At 40.1% G+C, this 11,462-nt stretch overlaps 2 pseudogenes; one reads left to right on the top strand and one right to left on the bottom strand.

Moving 5' to 3' along the window:
• Positions 1-3,276: 3,276 nt before the first annotated feature.
• On the bottom strand, positions 3,277-4,157 carry LOC124985518 (transformer-2 protein homolog beta-like; annotated as a pseudogene).
• Positions 4,158-5,961: 1,804 nt separating this feature from the next.
• LOC124985445 (citrate synthase, mitochondrial-like) lies at positions 5,962-7,810 on the top strand (annotated as a pseudogene).
• Positions 7,811-11,462: the final 3,652 nt, after the last annotated feature.

Raw genomic sequence — 11,462 nt, 5'->3', positions numbered from 1 at the left:
AAGCAGAACACCTTGGAATTTTATTTTATTCTTCTCCCCATATCCCACTGGCTTCTCTTGTCAGTTTTACATTTATACTATATCCATAATCTAGTGACTTCTCACTACCTCAATTGCCAAAACCCCGGTTCAGTCATCTCCTGCTTGAGTCCCACTATGTGTTGAAGTAACATATTTTTGTTCCCATTCTTCCCAGTGCCCTTCTACACGTTCATACATTCACACAGTTTATTCTACACAGTAACTGGTCTGTACCTTTTCAAAGAGAGATCAGAACTCTATCACTCCCCCTATATGACATCCTTAATGCTTCAATTCTTCAGTGGAAATAAAGTCAACTGTCCATAATTCACACCACCTTACATTCTCTGGTCCTTGACTGTCTCTCTAGGCTCATGTCTTACTACCCTTCTCTTGTAGTCCTCTAGCTACACTGCCTTTCTTGTTGTTTATGGAACATGACATGTATGGTCCATCTGAGGACCTTTGCACATGTTATTTTGTCCTATTGGAATGTTTTCTCTCTAAATACCATTCATTTCTATACAAATATGACCTCCCTGATCACCCTATCTAAAGTAGCATGGTTCCTTGCCTATATCTTTAACCTCACTTGATTATTTTATAGTATTTATATAATATTAAACATGTGTGCTGTCTGCTTATTGTATACCTTCCACACTAAACTGTCAAATCTAAGAGGTGGGACTTTGTCTTACAGCTATATTCACAGTATCTAGACCAATATCTGGCACCGAGTGCCCAATAAATTTCTCTTGAATAAATATCTAATGAACAAAAGACATACCACAGACTATGAAACAGTATTTGTGGCATGTAGAACAAAAAACAAATTCATATTCAGAATACAAAGAACTATCATAAGTCAATAAAAACAAAGGAACAATCTACTAGAAGTTTTTCTTAAAAGATTACAAATAGTAAAAGCACCGAAGAATAAAACCATATGTATGATGAACAAGGAAAAGTATAAAAACTTCAGTGGTAATCAGAGAAATATTAGTTAAAATAGTGAGCTAACACTTTTTGCCCATTCAGAATGGTGAAATATAATGATTGACAATGTTCATTGGTGACCAGTGTTGGTAGAACCAGATACTGTAATAATAAAATATTGGTGACAACATCTATGGGCAAAAATTTTAATCCTTTGGAGAGCAACTTGATATTATGTATAACAATTTCAATATCTTTCATATAATAAATATGACTTCTATGAATCCAATATTTATAGAGAATATTCACATATGTATAAGGCCATTTACTGTAATTCTAATTTATTTAGCAAAAATTAGAAATAATAAAAATATTAATAGGAAGATGGGCTAATTTTGAGATGGGGGATGAACAAAGGCAGGGAATAAAGGTGAGATCTTAAAATTTTATTTGATCTACTTATGAATTATTTTCAGCAATGGGAGAGTGTATGATTATTTTTCAGTAACTTATAGTAACCGTAAAAATGTTACATATGTGGGAACCATTTGACTGGGAGCAGCTTTAAATAGCTCTGAGTAGGAGGGAGTTATATGGTTATTGATTCTTACATAACAAATCCCAAAACTTAGTGTTTTAAAACCATTTGTTATATTTTGCAATTTGTGGCTCAGTGATTGGAGCAGGGCTCAGTGTGTCTCCTCTATTCCACATGGTGCTGACCAATTCAGTGGTTCTGCTGGTGAGTGCACTAGTTGAGATAGTCACAAGCATGGCACCTGACAGGAATGGTTGGTAGACTTCTATCTCAAGACTGGCAACTGGACTACCAATTATGTAATGTCCTCCCCAGCATGGTGGCCATAAGGCAGCTGGACTCCTTTTTTGGTGTTAGGACTTAACAGACAGCAGAGACAGCTAAAAGTAAGGAAGTGGAAGCCACCAGTGATTTTTAAGGTTTAAGTACAGGATTTCTTACAGTCTGATCATTTGCCATGCTTTCTAAGTCAAATTAGTCATAAAACTCATAAATATACAAAATAAGGATGAATTATGGACTCTAACTCTCAATGAGAAGAGTGTCAAAAGTTTCAGGCCCAATGAGAAAAGAATCCAAAATTTAAGGTCATCTTTAAAGGAACTATAATGATCTGCCCTAGCCACGCTGCCTCCGTCTTGAATAGCTTCCATTTATACATTAGTAGTACTGACCCCATCAGCCTCATCCTTTTGTGGGTGAAACAATGTGTTCAGCTTGATGTAACTGGATAGGGAAGTCCAATAGGAAAGGTGGAATCTGGTGTGGGACAGAGGATGTGGGTGAAACTAGAGTGATATATTTGAGAGGCAAAGTGTATGGGAAGAAATGAAAATTTCAACAGGGAAGGCTATCACCCAAAGCATGCAGAAATGAGTCAAGGAAGGATAAGGTCCACACTGAATTAGCACTGTGGCAATTATTTTCTCCATAACTGGGCTTGGTGTTGGGTTGTAAGTTTGAGCTAGGGAGTGAGGATATATGTCATCAGGGTGGATGTGAAAGGTGCTGGGGTGTCTGTTCTCAAGCAGTTTAATTTGCTAGTATTTCACCTATTGTGAACTTCTCAAAGACACATTGGAAGCTGAGAATTCCTCTGTGGGGGTGGTTAAGGTGATTTCACCTTATGTTCTCCCTAGAGAAGAAGGTCAACAAACAGGGAGTTGATGGACTGAAACAGAAAGGGGTTAGAGCAAAAGACCAAATTTATTCCTCTTCAAAATTCTCTTTCAAAGGAATTATAAACAAAATTCATGCTTGTTATAACAGCCACAGAATAAAGAACTATTTAAATTGAATAGTGAAAGACCATCCCACCCCCAGTTTCTTTTTCTATCTCTTTTCTTTTTTCCTAATTTACTTTATTTAAAAATTTATTTTGTTTTTACAATTTTTTTAATCAAATGGTTTATTGTTGCTTTTTGCTATTTGGTAGCATTTTACACACAGGCTTCAATCTTCAGAATACCCTGGATTTAGTAGAAAAACCTTTTAAATGAAGTTTTGTACAACAGAAACTTCTTAGCAATTAAAACTTGGACTGTAAAAAAATATATGCAAAACATACTTTTCTGAAAACACTTAACTTTGAACAAAGCACAGAACTACACAAATGCAGAATGAAAAGAGCATTTCAACTCCACCAAAAGTAGTCATCATAAAAGGTGTAAAAGTCACCTAACTTCACTAGGCACTGTTTTAAACACGAGACAATAAAAAATATTGTCCACAAACAATACCCAGCTCTATGGCAGGTTTCAGAAAGTCTTCAACTTCATGCTTTAATAGCGACAAGGTGAGTAGGATCGAGCTCTGGATCATGACCTGCATCCTCCACGACTATAGTTAAGAAGGTGACTGCCTTCTGTAAATCTGATCCCTGTCTTGAACAGCTCTCCATCCACCACATCCTCCAACTCCTCCACCTCCTCCACCTCCTCCTCTGTATGATTTGCTATAGTAGTCCCGATCATCATAGCGTCCATCATAGCCTCTGGCATAACAATCCCCACAGGGTGAGCTGCCATAGGTTGGTCTCCCCATGTAAATTCCTGGTGTTGTAGTATGTGGTCTTTTTGTTATAGAGAAATCAACTCTAATTCTACGTCCATCAAACTCCATTCCATTGGCACGTTCTTTAGCTTCCTTGGCATCATCTACATTTTCAAAATATACAAAGGCAAATCCTCTTGAATGCCTAGACTACTGGTCATATACAAGAGACACATCAGCAATGAGGCCATATTTAGAGAACACTTCTCTCAGATCTCTTTCTGTGGTATATAAACTCAACCCAAACACTCCAAGACAACAATGGGGGTCAGGATTTGCCCAACTGCCAACATGGTGCCTTCCAGTAGACTTGGGAAAATGACTCTGGCTGTGCCTTCTGAGATAATCTCAACTTAAGACCTGCTACAGAACATCTATGGGAGGGGGAACAGGAGTGGGACCTTGTACAATGCCTCTGAGAACTTCTTCTGCATCTAGACCTAGATTCAGATCTGGACCTGAACTTTGACCTGGAATGCCTGGAATCTTCCTTGGAGTGAGCTCTTGCAGGGGTATGCCTTGCAGATTTCCCCAATTCATGAGTACTTCCATTTCTGGAAGCAGAATGGGATTCCCACTCGCCATAGTTCTGCTCCCCGCTGCCTCTCATGACTCCTGGTTGACATCGCTGCTTGCTGGGCTTCAATCGAAGCTTCCAACCTCTTGCACCTTCTCTCTAGAGGCTCTGCTGCAGCCTCCTAGGAAGCACGGATTGCCGAGCTGCTCAGAGACGAAACACTTCACACCACCTACACACGGGCTCTAGCTCTCTACAAATATTTATTATAAATTATTTAGGCATACAGAAAATCAGAGTAAAATTAGACACACCCATGTTGTCATTAAACTGAATTAGCAAATGCTAACATTTCTTCAGATGTAGTTTTCATTTTTGTTAAAAGAAGTAAAATATTAGACACATTTGAAATTCTCCTTATAACTTTAGCATTTCCTGTTAATTCCCTCTATTGTGAGTTTATGTGTTCTTACTAATCACTTTTTATGCATTTACTGCATATGCTCATGCCAGTTGGCCCCCAAATAGCATAGTTTGATGTGTTCTTATAGTTTACACAAATGGTATATTGTACATATTTTTAGTAACTTTTTTATTCTACTTTATTATTTTGCTATATGCCCATATCTATAAAATATATCAAATACATTCATTTTAGCAGTTTATAGTTTTCTATGGTATAATTAGACTAAAATGTATTTAACCTTCAACTGAAGATAGACAATTTGATTGTTTTCATTTTGGGTACTTTATAAAGATTACTACAAATGTGTCTTTGTATATCTAACCATGTATACTATACCTGAGTCAGTGTTTTGTAGGCTTTGTACCTAGAAATAGATTAATTTTTTTCAATAAAAAGCAAAATGTTCAGTTCAATCTGGCTTATAAATGAAAACATTTATTATTTTACTCAAAAAGTTATTTGGGGCTTGGGTTGGAATTTGGGTCATTTTATTCAAAGTTCAGCCAGGTTATTTAGAAACCATTCCTTTTGATCTTTCATCCTGTCATTCTGTGTGTAGCTTCCTTGTCACGTTGGTAATGGCTGCATCATTTGCAAACATGGTATCCAAAGACAACTGTGTACAAATAGGATGGCTATTTCTCCTAAAGTGATCTCTTAAGAATTATAATTTTCCTCCAGAACATGCCCAAAAGACTCCCCTTTATAATCTATTGAATGCAGTTGGGCCACTGCTAGTGACAATGTAACCAATCCCTTTTAGAAAAAAATCAAGCCCATTCATGGAACTGGAGGGATCCTCTTCTTCCAGTGTAACACATGGCAGTACTAAAGATGGAATGGCTGGGCAAAGCAAATCAGGCTTCTGTTGAATGTGCCAGGGTTTGGGGAAGCATGCTGATAGGCACTCAGTGGTGTCTAGTGCTCAAATCATGTTCATGTTTAGCTTTAGTGGGCATTGTCAAAGTGTTCTGCAAAGTATGTATGTACAGTATACGTGCCAATTTAAACTCCCACCAGAGCCATATGAGCATTCTTATCAAGCATCCTCACCAGCATTTTGAAAATTAGACATTGATTTATTGCCCATCTCTGGAGTAGGGGATGCTTTACTATTGATGAACTTTTCCTGATTACTTTCACATGTCTTTTTGATAGTCCATTTTATTTTTCTATCAGTTTTTTTTAATTCAATTTGACCACTTTCCTATTGAATTGGTTTTTCTTAGTAATTGGTAGGAATCTTTTATATTTCTGTACATGATCTCTTTGTTAATATAGGTTATAAGTATCTTCTTTCAATCTGTTATCTATTAATGTTGTTTATGTGAGTTGTAGATCCCCAAGTTGATGAAGAGCAAGGTTAGAGAGGAAGAAAGATGGAGGGATAATTGATATAGTAGAATCCGGGAATATCAAAATTAATTGTTGGGACTTACTGCGGCCGCACAGCTTTTGGGAGCCAAAATGCATCCTGTCTTGTTCTTGCTGCCTGGCATGCTAGTGCTTCTTCCACGAATTTGAAAGATGTATTGGCCAACCTGATACCTAAGGAGCAGACCAGAATTAAGGCGTTCAGGCAGCAACATGGCAAGACAGTGGTGGGCCAAATCACTGTGGACATGATGTATGGTGGCATGAGAGGCATGAAGGGACTTGTATATGAAACATCAGTTCTTGATCCCGATGAGGGCATCTGTTTCAGAGGCCATAGTATCCCTGAATGCCAGAAATTACTGCCTAAGCCTAAGGGTGGGGAGGAACCCCTGCCTGAGGGCTTATTTTGGCTACTGGTAACTGGAAAGATCCCAACAGAAGAACAGGTATCTTGGCTTTCAAAGGAGCGGGCAAAGAGGGCAGCTCTGCCTTCTCACATGGTCACAATGCTGGACAACTTTCCCACCAATATACATCTGATGTCTCAACTCAGTGCAGCCATTACAGCCCTCAATAGTGAAAGTAACTTTGCCCGGGCATATGCAGAGGGTATTAACCGAACCAAGTACTGGGAGTTAATATATGAAGATTGTATGGATCTCATTGCAGAACTACCTTGTGTTGCTGCAAAGATCAACCAGAATCTCTACCGGGAGGGCAGCCCATTGACTCTAAGCTGGACTGATCCCACAATTTCACCAACATGTTAGGCTATACTGATGCTCAATTCACTGAGCTCATGCATTTATACCTCACCATCCACAGTGACCATGAAGGTGGCAATGTAAGTGCCCATACCAGCCACTTGGTGGGCAGTGCCCTTTCAGACCCTCACCTATCATTTGCAGCAGCCATGAATGGGCTGGCAGGGCCTCATCCTGGACTGGCCAATCAGGAAGTACCTGTTTGGATAACACAACTACAGAAGGAAGTTGGCAAAGATGTTTCGGATGAAAAGTTAAGAGACTACATCTGGAACACACTCAATTCAGGATGGGTTGTCCCAGGCTATGGCCATGCAGTACTAAGGAAGACAGATCCAAGATATTCCTGTCAGCAAGAGTTTGCTTTGAAACACCTGCCTAGTGACCCTATGTTCAAACTTGTTGCTCAGCTGTACAAGATTGTGCCCAATATCCTCTTGGAGCAGGGAAAGGCCAAGAATCCTTGGCCAAATGTAGATGTGCACAGCAGGGTGCTACTCCAGTATTATGGCATGACAGAGATGAATTACTACATGCTCCTCTTTGGGGTGTCACAGGCCGTGGTTGTGCTGGCATAGCTCATCTGGAGCCCAGCCCTAGGCTTCCCTTTAGAAAGGCCCAATGTTGGGACTAATTACACGTTAACTAACTCAGGCTGACTCTTTACTCCCTGGTGAGTGAGCAAGATCAAGGCCTCAAAGGCGGTTTCAATAGTTAATGACAATAAATCGGACCACCATCAGGGATTGGTTAACAACAGTTCTGCGAATGTGATCAGCTCATGCTTGCCATATAGTCCTATGGGACTCTCACCTGCGTGAACACCCCCCCCCCGACTCCCGCTGACCTTTAAGCTGATTGGTTCCCGCCTAGACCCCACACTACATAAAAGCTGTGTGACTTCCTCAATAAATGAGTTCCTGCTGTGACTGGTCTCCCTGACAGCATCTGATTGTCCTCCACCCTGAGGGCTGCGTGCAGGCAGTCAGTCGGCCCTACCTATCCGGGTCTGACCTTGTTGGGGAGTGTCCCCTTCCCTTGCCGCTGGTCGAGAAGAGCAGTGGGGTTTAAGATCCCGACAGCCCAAGTCCATGAGCGCAGATGGTTTGATGAAGTTTGTGGACTCTAAGTCAGGGTAAAATTGACTACCAGAAGATGAGGAAGCTTAAAAAAAGGTATTCTTTTGTTTTGTTTCAGGGGACCTTTAAAGATTTAAGATTAAAGTATCTGAGGCACTGAAAATATGTTTGAAGTTAAGATATAAATTAAGACCTTAAAAGATAAAAAGTGACCCCTTCTTCCCTAACCAGTTCCCTTCCCTTCCGGTATGAGTTGCCCATCAACTATAGGATAACCAGGACTAATGCAAGTGGTATGGGTTAGGTTTGGCCTCCTATCTTCTCTAGAGTGAGAATCTGACTCCACTACCCTGAGTCAAAGCAGGTTGCAAAGAATCTTCAGTCACTCTGGAGCCTTTGCTTTCATTCTTCCCAGCCCTCTGGGAAGCCAGGACTCTGCCCCTTTTGTTTCCATAGGAATCATGTTGGATTGTCAACTGTACCAAGCCCCCCACAGCCCTCTCCTATGTACACAAACACTTCCTAGCAAGACCTATTGGTTAGGTTAGCTAGACCTGCTTTGGCTTTTTTTTTTTTTTTAAATGCTGCCAGATGACCATAAAGGCATAACATTTGTTGCAACTGATGCCCTTTTTTTTTTTTTTTAAAATCATCCCATTAAAATTAAGGTTTGGTAGTGTTCTGTTTCCCACTACTTTAATGCCTCCTTCCAAACTTTCTTATACCTGCTATGGCTCAAGCTGAGGATTCTGTGGACCTTCCTTTCTTGATCCCTACCAGAGACTTCTTTCAGCAGGTTTGTCAGATCTGTGGTCTTTTCCAGTCATTTGGCTTTATCAGTGCTTAATGTGAATTAAACTTTTTACTTCCACAGAACATAAACCACTACACTGAATTTTTTCCTCCTGTGTTAATACACTGTGGGGCATAGAACATGGGCTCAGGAATGACCAGTTCCTTTATGATCTGGTCCCAGGGGTACTAGCATTTCTTTTTTTTTATTGTAAACAAATGGGATACATGTTGTTTCTCTATTTGTACATGGAGTAAAGGCATACCATTTGTGTAATCATAAATTTACATAGGGTAATGTTGTTTGATTCATTCTGTTATTTTTTTCCTTCCCCCCATGACATATAATGGGGGGTGGGAGGGGTTAGTGTTAGGGTTAGAGTTAGGATTAGGGAGGGGGGCAAGAATGGAGAAAGGAAGGACTGTATAGAGCATTTCTTTTTGAACAGAGAAATTATTCAAGATTGAATATATCTTCAGATATCAGGTCTTAAGGCTGGTGGCACTCAAAAGAGTAGTAAACCTTCTTCCTCATCCACTACCGCAAGAAAATGTTCCCTTATTTATCAGTGTCTTTTCCTGCCCCATCCCTAAGAGCTTGCAGTACAATGTTTGTTTTAGAAGTCCCATTTGCATAGGTTTTCAGTGACTCAGAATGCTCTACTTCCTTTTCTTTGAGAAAGGATTGATATACACTCCTGCTGTGCCCCCTTCTTCCCTAAAAACTCCTGCCTGTGTTTGTGTGGATCCCCAAACCCCAGAACCATGCTGTTGAGATGAACACACTGTAAACCCCTGGGTGACTATCAAGTCATGATGCAGACTTCAGGGTGTTCTGTATAAAATAAAAAATTAATGTTTTTATTAACAATGAAAAAAAATTAATTGTTGGGAAGTAGAGTCATTCTGCGTGCAACAGAAGACCAAGGATCAGAAATTAAGTTGCTGAGAAGGAAAGGAGAGCTGCACGGAGTGGTAAATGAACTGGGATTGGATGTCTACCCTATTGATCACCTGCTATGTGCCAGTCTTTGTGTAGGCACTTTACATGTATAATTGCACTTGGCCATGGCAATAACTCTTTTGAGTAAAGTGTTATAGTTACATTCCAGATTTATAGCTCAGAAAACTGAAGCATAAAGTCATAAAGTAACAGACACAGTCAAGTCACCCAGTAGACAAGAAGTTGATTGTAACGGGAACCCAAGAAGCTAGTCCCAAAGACTATTTTGTTAGCTTCTATCTGTATAGTCTTACAGGTCCTATGTTTGGTCCTTAAACTTCAGCCCATCTGCCTAAAGTCACTATTTTCATGGTCACTGTTTGACTTTTATACACATTCACAGTATGAGTGAAGAACTGTCAGATATGGGTAAAAAGAAGAAAAGCAGTTTTATCATTTGTCTGAGGAAGTTGTATGTTCTTCTCCATTAAGACAGACCATGCTTTGCTTTCAAAGGCTGCTCTCCCATGTCTTTGAAAGGTGTCTCAGTGGATGTAGTCCACTGATGCAGGCTAAGTGCCCTACCCACTTCTGCCACATCATATTACTTTAGAGCTAAAGGACACTTTTAAACAAACAGGGAGGGGATAACTAACTATGAAACTTTGAACTAAAAGCCTTACCTCAGGATAACTAAGCAAAAATAGTTGATGATGAAGGTGATGATGATGTTGAAATGGTTTTGTGGTGGAGAACAATCTCATACCTGCTATCATTCATGTCAAAGTATCTTCATCATGTGAAGAGGTGTGTGACTTGCTTATATCCCTTAGTCACTTAATCATTTCAGTTTTTTCTTCTTCAGATAGATTTTAATTTTTTTAAGTGGTAAGGGTGATGGCTTGCATTGTATTTCTTTGCTATATACAACATTATCCATCTATCTGCTCTCCTCTCCAGCAGGGTAATTAATACTCCAATTTAAAAAACCATGCATTTCCATCTCCTTTGTTGTGTAGAATCAAAATGCCTATTTGTTGGGGGCTGTGCCATGTGGGTTGTGTCAGGATGGTGCCTGGTGGCCAGCCGGAGGTTGTTTTGATCACATCTGCAGTGAGGAGGTTAATTAACATAAGCACACTCAGGTGATTTGTCATTGGTCATATTCAGTCCAGGCACACAATGCGTGCACAGGTGTTCCCGAGTGCTCCTGCTCCGGCCTGCTCGTTTTAACCTTTGCCGTAATAGGGCAGCTGGCTCCTCGCCTGATCTCAACTGGTGTGGCCCCGCCCTCCACCTCCTGGAGGGAATATAAGTGGGCAGTAGGTAGAAGGAGAATAGCAGCAGCTAGCAGAGAGAAGAAGCAGCAGTAAGCAGAAGCAGCTAGGAGAAGCAGCTAGCAGAGAGAAGCAGGCAGCGGCAGAAGGCAGATCATAGAGCCTTAGATCGTAGATCACAGATAGATAGCACCTAGTTCACAGGATGCAGGATGCACTTTCAAGAAGAAGCAGTAGAACTTTAAGAAGAAATAGATCTCTGACAAGCGTAGAAGCCTCTTTTTCTCTAAAACTTCCTCTAAGCAAAGTTTCTCTTCCTCTAAGCAAAGTCTCTCTTCCTCTCAGTCTCTCTTCCTCTATAAATTAGTGAATATAGGAAAAGTAGTTCATTTCCAGGCCCCTCTGATAAATACCTGCGCAATTGTTGCCGTGGGCGGTGACACCTATTGAGCACCTGCTAAAGGCAGGTAGTTCCTGCTCTGGTGTCATTTCTATTCCATTATTGATTAAATATTTTTGTCTTTTCCAAAATTTATGTGCAGAGATCCTAGCTCCCAATGGGCCCAACTGGACAAATTACTTAACCTTTCAAAGCCCCAGAGGTATGAATGTATAATGAGGATCCTAATAGTGCAGACAACAAAGAACAGACTTTTATTTAAAAATATATAATAAAAGATCCTTAAAATGTGTTAATCTC

The sequence above is a fragment of the Sciurus carolinensis genome, chromosome 5, assembly GCF_902686445.1.
Source record: "Sciurus carolinensis chromosome 5, mSciCar1.2, whole genome shotgun sequence".
Lineage (NCBI taxonomy): Eukaryota > Metazoa > Chordata > Mammalia > Rodentia > Sciuridae > Sciurus > Sciurus carolinensis.
The sequence above is the reverse complement of the archived record's forward strand: the minus strand, read 5'-3'. Positions and strand labels throughout refer to the sequence as shown.